Source organism: Ammospiza nelsoni, chromosome 13 (genome assembly GCF_027579445.1).
Source record: "Ammospiza nelsoni isolate bAmmNel1 chromosome 13, bAmmNel1.pri, whole genome shotgun sequence".
Taxonomy (NCBI): Eukaryota; Metazoa; Chordata; class Aves; order Passeriformes; family Passerellidae; genus Ammospiza; species Ammospiza nelsoni.
In genome coordinates this window covers 7,296,418-7,313,218 of record NC_080645.1, presented here as the reverse complement: position 1 = coordinate 7,313,218, position 16,801 = coordinate 7,296,418, and the positions used below count along the sequence as shown (strand labels likewise).

General features: G+C 40.9%; 2 long non-coding RNA genes across 2 annotated transcripts; both read left to right on the top strand.

Moving 5' to 3' along the window:
• The first annotated feature begins 415 nt into the window (after window positions 1-415).
• On the top strand, window positions 416-6,117 carry LOC132079249 (uncharacterized). Its single transcript, XR_009419370.1, has 3 exons — window positions 416-457; window positions 5,569-5,637; window positions 6,019-6,117. It is a non-coding gene; the product is annotated as an uncharacterized LOC132079249 (long non-coding RNA).
• A 4,829-nt stretch (window positions 6,118-10,946) lies between these two features.
• Window positions 10,947-15,026, top strand: LOC132079250 (uncharacterized). The gene is made up of 3 exons (XR_009419371.1): window positions 10,947-11,016; window positions 11,538-11,657; window positions 14,210-15,026. It is a non-coding gene; the product is annotated as an uncharacterized LOC132079250 (long non-coding RNA).
• The last annotated feature ends 1,775 nt before the right edge of the window (window positions 15,027-16,801 follow it).

The following is a 16,801-nucleotide window of genomic DNA, read 5'->3' as shown; positions in this document are numbered from 1 at the left end:
GATGCAGAAAATTATTTTCAGTTCCCCCTCCTTTGCAGTAAAGTACAGCTGCATTTAAAGAGAAGAAAAAATAACTTTCTTTTCTTTTCTTTTGGCAAACAATCAGGGTGCTTTGACCAGCATTGCTCAGTAAACCTCAGAGCCACACTGAAAATGAACGTGTGAGTTTGCTGCGTTGGCAAGTCCCACCCTGGGAGCCCTGGGATGGTGGAAGGATGTCACCCCTTGGCTACAGCCTTGCTGATCACTGCAAACCCGGGTAAAGGTTAATCATTCTTAATCTGTGGTTTTACTGAACCAGAGTCTGCCTGCTGCTGCAGCTGTGGAGAGGGAGGTGCTCCCTCAGCTGATTTGCATCCAGCCTTGCTGCAGTTATTTTCCTGTGGAAACACATGGCCTGGAGCCTGGGAGGAGAGGAAGAGGAAGAGGAGGGTGTCCTGTTTCTCTACAGGAGAAGGTAATGGGGCTGTGCCTGCCTGGTGCTGGGCAACAACTTGTAGGTGCTGTGCAGGAGAGTGGAGTGAAGGATGTTCTTGTCCTCTGTGCTGTTTGAAGGCACTGGTATTGCTCCATTGCTTGCTGAGTTTATCAGCCTGTCTACATTCAGTCACCACCCTAAATTCAATAGGATTTGCTATTTATGCCATCCTGAGGCATCTTTAGTGACAAGGCAAAATCTTCTACTTGGGCTCATGGATGGTGGGGTAGATGTCCCTGGTTTTGTCCTAGTTGGACCCATGTGAGAACCTTCCCATTGCACAGCTTCCCCATGGTCTGTCTGGCTCCATCTTAAAGCATAAAAATGCAAATTAACAACTTTTACTAAATTTGGTAAAGAAGATTTGAAGTCTGTGAAAAGGGAATATTTTTGCACTGTCAATGTGAATGCAGACTGAAGTGGGCAAGCACTTACACAGCAATGGACTAATGGAAAACAAGAGCAAGTGGCAGAAGTGCCAAAGCAAAATATATTCTATCAACAAAACGATCAAGAAAGAGATTTTATCCAGGCCAGCTGGACTGGCCAGCCAGCCAGTCTGTAAGGGACAATGCTCTGCTGTTCAAGAGCCTGCCAGACTATATTTAATGCAGTGGATTTTCACTTGAAGGCTCTAAAGATTCTCTTTTCTCCAGCAAAGCAAAGGGAAGAAGTAATTCAGAATAGCCGAAAGTTAAAACAGACTTGGTCTAAAAAAAAAATTTAAAAAACCTGTGTTTGTTTGTAGTACTAGGACAGAAATCTTGTAATTTCTTTTAACACTTGTTTAACATTTCTGTGCTTTAGAATCCTTAACTTACAAAAGAGATACCTCTATTTAGTTGCCTGGATTGTTGTATGAATGATTGTTGCACTGAAACTTAGATAATGTAATATTTATAAAGTATTTTCAGATCATTGAGTAGTAGACAATTTGGAAACCTTTTCTATTGTGCTGAATCTTAACTAAATCTCTACTTTTTGTCAAAAGGTGTCTCTTCACATCTTAAACCAGGAAGCATTTGTGGGTTTATTTTTATAAATCAGTCTATATGAGGTTGATTTTATAATTGAACAAGTTAAAGAAAAGATTGGAAATGTTACTAAGCCACAGCCACTAACCCATAAAACAGGATCACCAGTGGTGTCCCTAGAAGTGTCACTGTTATGGACACAAGAGACATTTTGCTGGAGTTTTGTTGTTGATACTGACAATGTAGATTGGTGTAGGTCAAATTCTATTTTTTTTATTTTAGCTATAATATGCCAGTTGTGCTAATCATTTCAGCCATTCTGTCATGAATTGACATGGTAGTTAAAAAGTTGCAAGAGTTGCCAAACATTAGAGCTTGAAAACTCCTCAGCATGCCAGGGCCCATTCCTGGGGTTTAGTTGATATTTTTTAAGGAATAGATCAGGTGAAATGCCTGTGGTTTTTAGATGTACACCCTTTTAGAGCAAGCTTCCCACTGGTCATCCTGCAGATGGGTGGGGGCTTCTTTGCAATGTCCTGCTGTCACCTCTGATATTGCTGCAAATGTTCCTTGTGTGGCTGGAACTGAAAAACACACAGTGTGAAAACAGCTGTACACACTCAGTGGCTCCTCATCCTGCAGTGCATGTAAGGTAAGGGTTCAAACCACGCTGTGAGGGGAAAAAAAGAGAGAAAAACCAGAGAGAAGAGCAGGTACCTAGTGCAAACATCCTGCTGTTTCCTGGTCATGGAAGGCAGGGTCTGGATTCCCCTTGGAGCTGCTGGTGAAGCTGCCTAAGGGTCACACAGTGCTGCTGGGAGTGCCTTCCCATGAGTGTGGTCTGAGCTGTCCAGGGCAGGGGCACTCTGAAGTGAATTCTGTGAGCCCCAGCAGGGCCCTGCTGTGCCAGCACCACTGCTGCAGGCTCTGGAGCCCAGCTATGGACTCACAACTGATGGCAGTGTGGGCTGACAGCTATAGCATGGAATTTAGCACAAGGAGAAATCTATGCTTGAATCTTATTGCAGTGTGTTATCTGACTCCTCCGACTGCAGCATGTGACTGAATTAAAGTGAATGATGAAATTATGTACAGTCATTTTCATAAGCAGAAGTCAGTTACAAAGTGCTTCCAGATGTATGTTTAATGCATTTCTGTTTTATTATGGTGTCTATTTGATGTACGTGGTACTGACTAAATGGTTAAAAACACTGCAATGTGTACAGAAGTATATTGTACTCAATTTTTTCCCAAAGTGTCAGTGTTGATAACTAAAAACTGAAATACTGCAATCTAATCAACAGTGCTTTTATGGGCCTATGAGCATAGGCTTTTAACATTTGGGTAACTCTACTGTTGGTAGACATAAAAATAAATGGCCCTAAAATTATTTTAGGATTGTAGGTTTAATATAGGGAACTAGATAAAGCTACAAAAAATAAATCAGAGTAGAATTATTTCTGGCATCACATCTGCCAGGCCCATCAAGGAACAGATATTTTACATGCCTGTTTCCTGGGGTTCAGGAAAGCAGCACTCTGCTCAGCTGAATTGATCAGGTGGACTCACAGAATTCATCTCCTTGGCTGTCTCTTTTCTGATATCTTATTTTATGTCCCACTGCCATACCATTCTGGTTTCAGATCCTATCAGGTGTCACAAACCACACCATATCCAGAGTGGTCAATATTACACCTGTCAAGTCAAGGGCAGCAAATATTGTTAGTAGATGAGTTGGTATCAGTTCTTTTAGAGTTTGTGATGGGCAGAAGATCCACCACTCTGGTATCAGGCACTGTATGCTGAAGGCTAATGCATAGAACTGGCATTCAGCCTCATAAAGATGCATGACCAGTTTTATAAAGGAAGATGGGTAATCTGAAAACCTTTACTTATCTAAATGCCAGGTTTGTCTTGTTGGTTTGGGGATTTTTTCCTCCTACCTAATATTTCTCCATGTAGCAGTTACTGTGCTAAAGCTAGTTATGTGGTCACAGGGTGAATATTCTCTGTTCAATGCTGTGACATGAAGGCTGAAAGCTCCTTGTCTGGATGTCACAGTCCTCTGGAGGTGACAGTAGAGGATCCTGTGATTGTCAGAGCAGCTGATGATGCACAGACTCAGCCCCATGGCCAGGCAATGCCCTCACCCCACAGCAGGGAGGACCTGACTGGGCATCATCAGCATGACTTCATCCTGGGGCACTGATCACTGCATTTCTTGTCATTCTGTGGGACAATATTGCATATTGTTCATCCTTTGTTTTCTTCTCTAGCCATCTCTTTTTTTCTGGTTCCTTTTTTATCTTTTTCCCTTCTACATTTCCCTCAGGGAGCAAATTTTGATTTCTCTCAGGAGAACCAACTTTTCACTTCTCCTTCTTATCTGCTAAGATTATTAGCAATTAAATAGGTAGTGTTAACACGTACAGAGTGATAATTGACCCAAATTAGATGAAAGAGGCTACAGCAAGGGTGACAAGTTCAGTTTCTCACAGGTGGTGTTCTAAATATTTGGTTTTGCAGGCAAAAAAGCCCTGTAAATAACCATTTATAGCAAAAACAATATATAGATGTTTCCGTGCCACATGGGTGAGGACTTAGACCTCTTAAAATAGAAATTCAATTTCTGTAGAGTCTGGAATGTGAAGATATTGGATGGGCTTAATTTGGTCCAATGGCTTAATGTTGCCATGTATATATATTAGTGTATATTTAAAATGCATCTGTTTTAATTTTCTCATGTAAATAATAATTTCTGAGTTCAGGTGTGGTCACCATGAAAAGGAAAGTTGGGATATTTGCTTTGATGTAGCAACACCTGGAGTGATTGGGGCCTAATTAGTCAATTTGTAAAAAGACCCCAACACTGCAATGCTGTGTCAAGCCATAGGCAGCAGAATGTTTGAGGAGCACACACAGTGGTGTGCACAATAATCCTGTTTCTCACAGAAACAAGAAGTCGCCCGATTCTCATAATTAATTTTATTTTTTATTTTTTCCAGAGGAGCTCACAAGTTCCATGTCTGTTAATTTGCTTGGGAAATTTAATTCATTTTTTTGCCAGGACGTTATCCTTGGTACATTTACTTCTCCTCTGCTGTACAAATTACTAGATATATTTCATTGTATGCTTTTGTCCCTGACTTTTGAGGATGGGAAGGAGGGGAGGTAGAGGTGGCCATTCCCTTTGGTAACTCCCAGCTGGAGATGGGACCCAGAGCAATGACCAAACCTCTGAGCTGGGAAGGAGAATCTGCTTTCTGTGAGCCCTGCTTGGTCCCTAAACCCCCAAAGCTCGAGGGGGAAATGGGAAACTCTGTGCCAGGGGAGACCATCAGGGTCTCGTTTGTTGTCCCTCCATGGCACAGAAAGGCTGAGGAGCTCCTGGGTGAGCTGGTCAGGACACCTGAGGAGCTCAGTCTGGGAGATCTGTGCTCAACATCTCTGCCTTGCCAGAGGCTTTTCTGCCTTACCTGAGAGGGTCAAAGCCCACCTGCCCTGGGCTACCAGGATGAGCAAGGGGAATCAATACACAGTGCAGTATGAATTTAATGTATGTAAGCCACACTGCATTTTTAATCAGCTATATATTTATTGTAGAGAAGGGTAACAAATTACAGTTCCACTAGCACACAAAAGCTTATGGCATTCCATTATTCTTAATTAATAGGTAAGTGCAAGCCTTTTTTATTTATACTGGAGGAGATCTTGTTGCTAATTTGGTTGCAAATGTATCTGTAAAAAGGAAAAAATGTATGTCTATTTATTTTACTATTTTAATAATAGAGCACTCATTCTTTCCTTTTAGTTTTTTTGATCGTTCCATGGTTTGCAATCAAATATTAGCATGTTGATTTTGCAAATATTTCAAAGACGTCCACTCTTTTTTTTTTTATAAGGAAAACAAACTTGTTTGTAACAAACTAATAAAATGCCTCTAGAATCTAAAATGAGCACTGGAAATGACACAATTTCCCTGGCTTCTTTTACCTGGAATCTGGTCAAGCAACCTGCCACTGGAATTTTCAATCAGTAGATCATTACCAGAAAAGCCAAAGAGCAGGTAATGTATTTTGCTGATCCATTCACTGGTTTCCATTTCCTTCCACATAGACAAGAGCACTGAGGTCTCACCAAAACCTATGAGCCTACATTTGGAGCTTCGTTTTTAATTCTGGGCAGGTGAAACCAACTGTGTCAAGCAATTTTTATCCTTTAACAGAATTTAACTATGCCATAATTAGTAATTAGAGACTTTGCATACTTTCCATATTAAGATCAAAAAGCTCTTGGGAAAATTTAAAGTGAGTCTTAAAATATAGAAATTTATATTTAAAATCTTCAAGCTTCCAAAACATCAAGAGCCATTCCTATGTGGTATAAGTTGGAATTGGGAAAGCTGACTTCTGAATATTAACCTGTCATACTAGATGTGATATGATTTGGAAGATGATCTTTAAGATATTATTAAAAAGAAAAAGGGATAAATATGAAACGTTTAAGATATTAAATAAGAAATAAATAGAAATCTGTTAATATTGAATTTTAGTTTAATTTTTATAGGTGGTTTGACAGATTTTGATGAATGCCCTGGGAATGTGCTGTTATTCATGTTGGTGATCTGATGTTCTATCAGAAGGGCAGGAGATACATGACCTGAAGGTAAGCAGTGGAATAATTTCAGTTCTCAGAGCAACAAAATAAGATGTTTTCTTGAGAGGAAGTTTTGTGTACAGTTTTTCTGAATCTCCTTTAAAATGGGTGCACAAATGGGAGGTGAGTAACTAACTAAGGTTAACTCAGGGGCCAAAATTTGTGCTCATTATATGTCTTGGAAATTGTTTTTTAATACCAATGAACACAACTTAGATTTAGGTCTTGAAATTCTTAGAGTCTCCAACTTTGAAGCATTTGAAATTTTATGTGCAGATCTGTAATGATTTTCTGTAGGAGGCTGTTGCTGTGATAGGTACCTGAAACTGCGCATTTTCTTCTGATCATTCTCAAAATCTGATCTGCTGGGTTTTTTCAGGCTGCCTTTCTAGGTTGCTGTTTTTGGAGAGAAGTTCATTTTCTGAGAGGAAGATGCTCAGAGAAGTTGTTTTTTTTTTTTTAATGGATGAATGGGGGACACTCACTAATTTCAAAAGTAATCCTTACCCATGCTAATCTGCCTCTCCTCCTCTGTGAGGCATGGACAGATTGCAGTCCCAACAGGGCAGAGAGCATCAGTGTTTGGTTAAGAGAGGCTTGTCAAGCCATTTCATCTGTGTGGTAATGGTGAAACTTTGCTTAAAGTAACATCACATACAGCAAAAAAAATATAAGCAGCCCTCTCCTGCTGAGCTTTCCAGGGCTTACTGCTCGCAGTAAATGTTCAAAAACACTGCAGAACTTGATCAAGAACTGATAATTGAAAAGATGACACGACCTAATTTGAGAAGGGTTATATCTTCACGTGCCCCACACTTGTGTAGTTCAAAATAGTACACATCTTGTCCCTTTAACTTCAGGTGTATGTGTCTTGTCTGGTTCTTGGAAGTGACTGTGTACAGGCAGAGCATAATTGGCAGCCTGTGACATCCCTGTCTGCTAGTGTCTCTCTAAATGCAGCGTATTTCAGCCTTTATCTAGTGATGGCTGTTACCTGAGAGGAGCCCAGGGCCATCTCAAAGGGCTTGTAGCGGCTAATTGTGCCTGTTAGGACTAGCAATTAGCTGGGGATCTCTGCACCAGGCAGCTCGACACCCACTGGCTTTCAGCTGCTCTCACGTCCTTCCAGTTAACTAGCTGTGCCAGGCTCAGGAGACAGGGACAGGGAGAGCAGGGATGTGCAGGGCTGCTGGGGAAAAACAGCCACGGGGGTAGAATGACACGCTCAAATCCCACCTGGTTATCCCAGGAGCAGAGCAACGAGAGACCCAGCCCTCGTTTGTAGGGGTGGGGAGCCAGGCCACTCGCACAGGCAGCACTTCAGCTTTAAGAAAATAATAAAATCTAATTACGTACAGGTCATAAAAGGGTTCACGTACATATGGTGGTTACTGGTTACCATGGTGCAAACAATGGTTTCAATGGAAACATGAAGTAGAACGTTGCAGAATTAAGATAATAAATCAGTTTCATTGAATAATAAAGCTTTGCACTTACCCATTAATTAAGGATAATCGTATGCCATAAGCTTTTGTGTGCTAGAAGTAATGTGTTACTCTTTACCATAAATATATAGATGATTAAAAATTCAATACACCTTACAGGTAGCAAATTCATACCATGCTCTGTATATATTACAAATGAAAGATGAAAGCCTTCTTTTTATGCTTATATTTTTGGATTGGTATAGAGTATTTCAATTACCCACCAGAATTTGAGGTTTTGATAGTGATTGGAAGACTTGAGAAAATCTACTTCTCAAAATCTTTGTGGAAGTCTTTAAACGCTGATGACATAATTCAAAGATATCTACAAATGTTCAAAAAATAGGCTGGGCTTGTCTGCCACATCTGGTTTCCAACAGTGAATTGAGACGTAGCACATAATGCAACACGCTGTAACACAATACAGCCTGATCTTGTATTGACCCTTCCACTTGATACATCTTTAGGTGCTTTATAATCCCTAACAAATGTACCTTAAAATCCCATTGAACTGTGTAGGCAATTGAGAACAAATGTCTTCAGACCAGAAATAGCATCTGATTCTGGGACCAAACGAGAGAGACCACGCCAGATCCACGGGGTGTGCAGACTAAAGGACATGAAGGCTTCTGCCTCCCCCTGTGAATCAAGGGCAGGGAAAACCTTGGGCGCCCGCACAGAGCACCACGCAACTGAGGTTTAGTCCCTTTCTCAATTGAACAGAAATGAAACACACAAAACACTTTTTAAATTACATCATTACATCCCTACCCATCTCAGGATTTTTTTTCCCCTTTATCTCTAAAGTGGCGTTTGCCAGAAAAATTTTCAGACAGAAAAGACAGTCTCAGGATGAAGGCATGGTAGACACAGGCAGTGTGGACCCCAAATCCTGTTCTCTGGCCCTTGCCCAGTGCTCTGTGGAGTAGCCCAGTTCCTTGGCACAGAAATAAATGTTCAGTAATATTCATGGACCCTTTTTCTTAATTTTAGAAAGGAAACTATGGAGATCTTGGCCTTTTTTTTTCTTTCTGTTGATGTAGAAAATTATGTATTTGCCTTTGATTCCCTGCCTCTTTAAAATGATGCCTGAAAATCTCTCAGTGAATCTGTTAGGCTGACAAATATGCACTTTAAAAAATTGTATTTTAGGGAAATACTGAATAAACACAGGCCTAAAATATATCAATAATCAAACCAACTCAGCTTCCCTCCTGTAAAATGCAGAAAGACAGTTTTCTCACTGGCATCTCAGCTCTGAGATCCCGGTTTGAGTCCAGCTTGAACAAATAAGAAAAATTAATTAGATTATTTGGTTTCAGTTCCTCTTGCAGAAAACCATCATACATAACTGAGTAGAATTTTGGCTATTCACTCTAAGATTCTCTGCTTAGAAATGTGGCTTTGTTTACGTGCAGCTTGAATTTTCTGTAGAGCTGACAGAGGGAATTCCTATATACTGCAGACTGATCATCCAGTGAGGGCTGTGTGAGAGGAGCTTGTGCTGCTAACAACACACTGAACCCTGGCAGAAGGCATGGAAAGAACAATCCTTTAATGCTTATCAATACATGAGTGGATATTTCCCAGAGTATTAACCCGAGTTGCAGAGATGTATGCTGGAGTGTGTAAAACACGCAATGCAAAGAGGGGCTGAAAGCCTTTTGTCTGCTCTCAAAAGAGAGCTGGGGAAAAAAAAAATTAAGAGAAACAAATCCAAATCCTTCCAAACTGAACTTAAGTGTTAAACATGACCTTTGGATTTAAGAACCACAAATTTTCACAGGAAGTTGAAAACACGCTGGATGGGGGAACTAAAGAACAGCAGGAACAGATGCCATTATTTGGCACACAGTGGGGAGAGCAGCACAGAAAAGGCAGTCTCTGCAGAAGACATTTGCCTTTAACTCTCTTTGTTTTCTCTTGGGGAGATAAGGGTAGGCACTGTGTGAGATTTTCTCCTTACATCAAAAGGCTTGGGGCAGGGGGGAAGGACAAGTTTAAAAATATTTTAAGAACCTGGCCATAAAGTTTTTCAGTTATCTGTTTTACAGCACAAGAGGGTTTGTGAGCAAAGAGAGCCTAGGAGGGGTCTCCTTAGATTAACTGCAACAGCCACTTGCTAGCAGGGAAGGAAAGACCTGGGAAAGGGAACAAATTGTGTGCAGCCTTTGTTAAATAGAGTTATATTCATGGGGAATGTGCATATGAAACTCTCTGCGTTGCCAGCTTGCAGGGCAGAGGGATGAGCCTGGCTCCTGCAGGGAGAGCTCAGCCTGTCCCTGCTGCTGGGGCTGTGAGACAGAGGAAAATGGCTTTTTGTCACTCGCCCAGGGGACAGTCTCAAACACACACAGAGGACTCACCCACTGTAGTTTTGCTTGGTTTCTGCATTGCTAGGAGCATGAGACAAAGCCAAAAACCACCCCTTGCACTTTCCTGTGGCTGTTGCATCCTTTAAATCTTAAAGCTTGGACCAAGGGAATGGAAGCAAGCACATTGCACCACCAATCTAAAGAAGGTCTATTGGTGGATGTTTGTTTCTGATTTGGAGCTAGGAGAAAATTGTGCAATTTTCACCAAATGTAATAAATGGTAGAGGCTGGGTACCAAAGATGGGTACAGCAACTATTCAAATAAATTATTCAGAGAAAGGACATGGTATTTTGTAAAATTTGGTCCACTTACATGTAAGAGGTTGAATGGTTGTGCCAGGGGCCTGATGACCTTTCCTGTAGCAGTCTCTGCTGAGAGACAGTGGGATCAAAGATCTCCTAATTAGTGGTATCTCTTTGGGAGGGAGGAGAGAAAGATTATTACTCTGCTCGCACTTCTGAAGATAACACTTATGTATAGTGGTAACCTATCTTTGGCAACAACTTCAGCACACAAATTATAGCTTTAATGACCCTATAAGCATTCCTAGTTCAGAACAAAGAACTAGGGAGCAAAGATAAGTTGCAGGGGGATGGATGCAAGAAAAATATTTTTAAAATAGGATTGTGAAAATCAACAAAGTCTCAATCAGGTTGTGTCATTATTAAAATTCCTTATTTTGTGGATTCCTGCAGTTTCAGAGGTGAGGCCAGTTTACTGACAAGGGCTCAAATGTATAACATTGGAATTCCTGGGGGTTTTTTGTGCCCAAAAGTTACCAGTTGACACAGGGTGTTCTGAACATCATGGTGAAATTAAGCAATAGGACAGATCCACAGTGAAGGCTCAAACAAAACCTTCATTAGACAGGAGCAAGCAAAGAGGCACATCATTTTTGGAATGCATTTCCTTTAACTTCATGGTATTAGTTTGAGGTCATAATCTTTAGTAAAATTAATTTTTTTATTTTGCTAAATTAGGCTCTGAATGAAGTTGTCTTCCATGGGTGCAGGAGCAAATGTGTAAATCTCAGATAACCCCACCAAAGGTATGAGCACAAAACAACTCTAAACACATTAATTAGGTAAATACCTTTCCCTATCCCTTCACGGAGCTGATTGGCAAATGCAATGTATGTTTTATGCTTTGAGGCTGTGCAACCTTTAAGTGCTTGAATTTCAGCATGAATTGCCCTGTTGAAATTTATGGTGTTCCTTACTTTCTTTAAGTTTTAAAATGTCACTAAAGGGATTGGGATAATACAGAACGCCAAGAAACTGTCTGTAGTCTTTGGGTGGCATGCCCCACAGTGCTTATTTCCCTCCTCATAAGGTTTTAAATCCTCTAAATATTTATTCATACATACCTATTTTTAACGTGGTGTTTAAAACACAGCTCAGATTTTGGTGGGGCTTGAGGATGCTGATTTAGGAATGGGTCAGTTGTGGCAGCAGCCTCAGTGGTTTGCATGTCTAGGGAGCAATGTGCAATACGAAAGTAAGAGGTTGGGTAAAATGGGTATAATCCATGTTAAAAGCTTTTAATTTTTACATTTTCTCTTACTTTAAGTATCTCTGTAGTCCATTGGGTGTGACTTGTGTGATGGTCTTTTCACACCTTTGGGAGTGTGAAGAAGGGCCAATATGGACTTCAGTGTCACAGACCAAGCTGTTTAAAGTTGCTTTCAATGTAAGTAACAATTATTCCTATAGATTCATTGGGATAGTAATGCATAACCTGGAGATGGGCATATGGGTCTTTATTCACTACATTTTTGCTTAACAATTGGCAGAAGTGGACCTAGAGTGAGCAGATGTCTCTTTTGCAGGCGAAACTTAATTCCACAAATGAAAATATAAGTGAAAGGAGTTAAGCCATTCTTCTCACATATAAATATTGTTTTGTCATTATATTCTAATTTCCTAAATTTTCTCCAAGTCAAAACTGTTTGAGAATCGGAAACATTGGAGGCCTCTTGTAAGGGCTGGTGCCTTTTGTCATTTGAGGGGAAAAAAAAAAAGGCAATGGAAGCTATTTTGTTAATGTTTTTATCTATTCTGTGACTGACATCAATAATACATAACAGTTCCATTGACATTGCATCCTGTCCAATGGAGGCACTGACCTGATTCAATGTCAGCTGAAATGCCTCGTACATCATAAACATACATGAATTCTCACAGATCCATTATCCTCCCGCCCGGTCCACGAGTGCCAGGATCCAGTGCTAAGCCTGCAGGATCTTGAATTCTTTTTCTCTCAGTTTATATTTTCTTTCACACTAAGAAGGAGCAACTCCATCCTTGGTAGAATGTAACTGGGAGACCCCTAAACATTTTATGAATACATGAATGATAATGATGTCAATAGTTGTTCAGATACTCGGCTGATAAGCCCGTGGTGTACAAACCCAGATAAATACCTCATACCTTGTCAGGAGAGCCTGCAAACCTGATATGTCATTCTGCTTTATTGTGCAAGAATATATGAATTATAATATTCCTATTAACATTGTACAAAGTCTGCAGTAGTTGGAGACTTCACCCAATGACAGTACAACTTTCATAAAAATATGAATAGTTATCATGTGCCCCTGCTGTGATTTCATTGCCACTAAAAGCAAAGGGAACACAAATGAAAAATATTCCAAAGTTTTCCATTGGTCCCCCTGAACAGTGCACTGCAGCAGTATATATTTGTTTTACCATTGAGCCTGTTTAGCAGTCAAACTGTAGGAAATTGAATACACACTTACTGTATAAAAATGATATGCTTGGTTAGTGATACTTTAGAAGAAATAAGTGCATCAATCATAGAATAGCAGGTTGTCAAGGCTTTATATGTAGGAAAAACACAGAACAAAGAATGTAATGCATGTTGGGCACCTTTTTACAAAAGTTTCATGCCAAAGTTGATTTACAATGAACATTTCCCTCCCTCTCTCCTCCAAAATTCTTCTAAAGAAACGTTCACAGAAATCTGAGCAAACTATCATGCTCTCTATTCTGACGTGTGTGTAATTACAAGATCATCCTCATTGTGAATTTTCTGTTTGGTTGATTTAAGAAAAAAAAAAGGTGCATACTCTTAATGCTGTTCTGTCATTCAAACCCAGAAGGGTAATTTTCCTCACAAGTTAATGGGAAGGAGACGACTTAATAATTAGCCTGGTTTAGGCAGGGCCAGATCCTTGACAAGGAGCAGTGGCAGCACCAGGATGTGCCTCGGAGGCTGAGCAGCTCTCAGGGCAAGCCCATCTGCAGAGTTTCATTGTAAGTGCTCTGCCCCAGAAGGAGGGTTCTGAGGTGTGCACTGCCACTGTCCTGGGCACCCTTTTTGCCCAGGCTCTCCTGGGCATGTTGGTCATGCTCAATTTCCCATCAGAGCCCTCTGAGATGTGCAGACCTGACACAGAATGTGTGCAGTGCACAAGCTCTCCTGACAGCATGTGAAAACTGCAGATTAAAACTGCCACAAAGTGGGCTATTGCCATGGGCTGCTGCATCAGTCTGCAGGATCCAGACCCCAAAGCATGACACCAAGCCTGCTTCTGCCTAAATGCAAACTCAAATACTCTGTTTTCTAAGACTTCAGCTACTATAGAGGTTTCTGGATTTTCAGCAGTTATTCTCACTCTCTGTTCCTTCTTTGGGACATCCATCCACCCTCCCAGGTACATGACTCCCTCCATTATATGGATTTATGCTGCAGACATATGGCTCTAGTTAATCTGACAATAGCTTTTGCTCCCTTCCAAGAGATCTGTTCCAGACAGGTAATCATACATTGTAATGAAATATAACACAAAGACAGGAAAGACCCTTTTATTTCACCAACAAAGACATCTTTGGAAGTTCACCTTCAATATTGTTGGTACTAATACAAGCATTCCAAATATCAAAATAATTGCAGTCCGTTTCTGTTGTTGGCCGAAATAAAGTCACAAATCTTCAAAATTCTTTGCCAAAATCCATGTTTGATTGTTTCAATGGTCTGCTCATGCAGCCTCTGCTCACTACTAGGAAGAATCAAAGCAAATAAGTATTGATTAGGCTATAGCAAAACTACTGCAATGCACAAGGGACCACTTGTGCCTCATCACCCCTCTGGTTGCCATGTGTAAAACTCCCTAAATGCCATTTGTCAGTAGTGCTGTAAGGGCTCTAAAAGTTCAGTGCTTCTTTCCCCTTCCAAAAGAGGAATGAGGAATGGGGTAGGTTCAGCCAATTTTTCTCTTCTAGGAAAAGAACAAAGGTTTTTCTGGTTCAGAGAGGGCAGTCTGTACCTCTGCAACCCCTGAGCCCCCCTATCAAGGACCATGCATGGAGGAGCATCCCAACACCTCTTCATCTTTTGGTGTTTCTCACTCATGGCTTTGTTCCACCACAACTGTTCCTGGGGAACAGTGCCAGGACAGTGCTTCAAGGACAACTGTCACCTCCAAACTCATCATTTTTGGGGAGACTCAGGTATGAGTCACAGCAGGGACATCCTCAGACCATGTTTTTTATTCCCCACCTAAATCCATCTGGCTGTGTTTGGGCAATGGAGTGAAGGCCCAGGGAAAGCACCTTATCGATTTGACTTCTTAGCATTAAGCAGTTTAGTACCATGAAGGTTTACAAAATCTGTTATTTAATATATCATTGTCTGGAAAAAATAATATTCTTAACTGAAACATACAGACATCTTTATGTGTCTTTTGGCAGAGTGATTTCTAACTGGTCTCCACCTTAATCTCATTTTTGTTGATTTCATTGTTTTTAGAGCCCTTCAATTTCCCTTTAAATTAAACAAATGCAACCCAAAACTTATTTTTCCTGGACCAAACAGGTACATTTAAATAGATAAGCTCATGCTGCACAAGACTGTAATGAAGATACTAGTGAAAGCAGAAAGCATCATCTCTGTGTGCAGCTGGGACTTTGTATCTCAAAGTATTCCTGTATCTCCAAGTTAAGGCTTCAAGGAAGTGCAATTGAGATGTCTTCTACAGCACAGTTTTTAAATGGAGTTTTAGAGTAATCTCAAAATAAATGGATTCAGTGAAATACACAATGGCTCTCCTCTCTTCCTCATGTCCTAGAAGGTACATAGCTTTCTGTTTTTTCTGTCTCATTATTATCAATTGTTTGGCTCTCATGGATTTCCTTCAGGGTCATTGCACTACAAATGGTTCAGAACCCTCATGCAAAGTGATGCAGAAGAGGACTGTGTGTGTGTACATATATATATGTATATATTTATATCTTTAGCACCACCTTGGACTCTAATCCAGCTGAGGACTTTTGTGACCCAAACCCAACATTTCTATCCACTTTGAAGGGGCTGTACATCTTTATAACTGCTAAAGGCATGTCTAGATGAAGATCCTCACATTTTTATGGCAAGGTTAATGCTGCCACTAAATTATCTAACACCACACAGATTCCTTACAGCCTGGTGAGTTTTCCCAGTGAGGGTTTTGTTATGCTGTAAACTGATTTTGCAAAGCTGCAAAACTTTGTGCGCTCAAAAAATTCTGGACACCAGCCAGGTTCCTTTCAATAGTCCTAAGCAAGGCACCATGACCTGAAGGCCTTGGGGCTTGTTAGCCTTTCCTGAAAATCTTGATAGCCAGAGGAGTAAGTCTGCAGGCAGCTGATGAGTTCTCTCTGGTGCTGTGAATGCTGTGAACTCACACCACAGAGCTGTCTGCCATCCAAACTCACACCACAGAGGTGTCTGCCATCCAAACTCACACCACAGAGCTATCTGCCGTCCAAACTCTCACCACAGAGCTATCTGCCGTCCAAACTCACACCACAGAGCTGTCTGCCATCCAAACTCACACCACAGAGGTGTCTGCCATTTAACCTTGTTGGATGGCTGCACTGGAGGACAGCCCTGGACAAAGGAAAGCAAAGCCAAGTTGCCGTACAAAGAACACAGTGATCATCTCTGAGTCCCACCAGGACAGTCAGACTCTAGAGATATGAGCTCTGTGGATTTCCATCATAGGAACGCTGTTCTGTCCATAATATAACATGATTTTATGAAGAATTGCCCTAAGGGGCATTACATACTTGCATGGGGAGCTGACTTCTTATTTCTAAGTGTGCTACAAAGCATGTGCTGGACTTAAATCACTTTCTCTAACATCCGAATCTATTCATTTTGTGTGCCTAGCTTAGTGTCTGGGAACAGAAATGCTGCAGTACCTTGGAGCCTCAAACCCCAGCTGTGGGGTTTCAGAAAACCTCACCAGGAGGAACCAGCTGTAGAAAGGAGCTCACAGAGAGAGGCTGCACTCAGCAGATGCCCCCATGGGATTACACTGTGGCCTAATTATATGAGGGGAATCTTGGAGGTGTGTTTGTCAGGGGATGGATCCCACCACTGCATCCTGGTGGATGGTGAGCAGGAGGGAGCCCAGCCAGGCTGTGAGACTGCTCTGAGCTCTGCTGCTGCTCCATGAGCAATCCCCAGGGTGAGCAATGCTGCCACCAATGGAACCAGAGAAAAGCAGAGGTGTCAGAGGGGACCTTAAATGGATAATACTCAAAAAATTGCTAAAATTAGGAAGTACTCACATCCGGTCATGTAATACATTATTTTATTTTATTTTTTATTTATTTTATTTTACTTTATTTTATTTTATTTTATTTTATTTTATTTTATTTTATTTTATTTTATTTTATTTTATTTTATTTTATTCTGGGGCAATAGGAGGTGAGCCAGAAGTGGCATTGAAGCCCCTCTGCAGCAGGACAGTCAAGCTGCATTTTTTGTGCTGCTGGGAGAAGCGTGTTGTGTCCAAACACTTCAGATTCAATCCTGTCCTTACCAAAGGG